This window comes from Nomia melanderi, unplaced genomic scaffold (genome assembly GCF_051020985.1).
Source record: "Nomia melanderi isolate GNS246 unplaced genomic scaffold, iyNomMela1 scaffold0014, whole genome shotgun sequence".
In the NCBI taxonomy this organism is placed as follows: domain Eukaryota; kingdom Metazoa; phylum Arthropoda; class Insecta; order Hymenoptera; family Halictidae; genus Nomia; species Nomia melanderi.
Window position 1 is genome coordinate 9,780,156 of NW_027475130.1, and position 955 is coordinate 9,781,110.

Genomic DNA, 955 nt, shown 5'->3' on the forward strand with positions numbered 1-955 from the left:
GCGCTATCTGTAATAGCACCCGAGATATCACCAGATATATATTGGATTTTTCACTGACCCTGAGCGTCCGGCCCCATGAGACGGTCGTTTTCTCGGCCCCTGGTGGTCCGAGGTCGTTCCCGCTGCACAGGTTCATGCGCCAGGGCCTCCTACAGACAATGCACTTTGATTTATTGCGCTATCTGTAATAGCACCCGAGATATCACCAGATCTATATTGGATTTTCCCCTGACCCTGAGTATCCGGCCCCATGAGACTGTGGTTTTTTCGGCCCCTGGTGGTCCGAGGTCGTTCCCGCTGCACAGATTCATGCGCCAGGGCCTCCTGCAGATAATTCACTATGGTTTATTGCGCTATCTGTAATAGCACCCGAGATATCACCAGACATATATTGGATTTTCCCCTGACCCTGAGTGTCCGGCCCCATGAGACGGTCGTTTTCTCGGCCCCTGGTGGTCCGAGGTCGTTCCCGCTGCACAGGTTCATGCGCCAGGGCCTCCTACAGACAATGCACTTTGATTTATTGCGCTATCTGTAATAGCACACGAGATATCACCAGATATATATTGGATTTTACCCTGACCATGAGGGTCCGGCCCCATGAGACTGTGGTTTTTTCGGCCCCTGGTGGTCCGACGTCGTTCCCGCTGCACAGATTCATGCGCCAGGGCCTCCTACAGACAATGCACTTTGATTTATTGCGCTATCTGTAATAGCACCCGAGATATCACCAGATATATATTGGATTTTACCCTGACCCTGAGTGTCCGGCTCCATGAGACGGTGGTTGTCTCGGCCCCTGGAGGTCCGAGGACGTTCCCGCTTGCACAGATTCATGCGCCAGGGCATCCTGCAGATAATTCACTTTGGTTTATTGCGCTATCTCTAATAGCACCCGAGATATCACCAGATATATATTGGATTTTCCCCTGACCCTGAGTGTCCGGCCCCATGA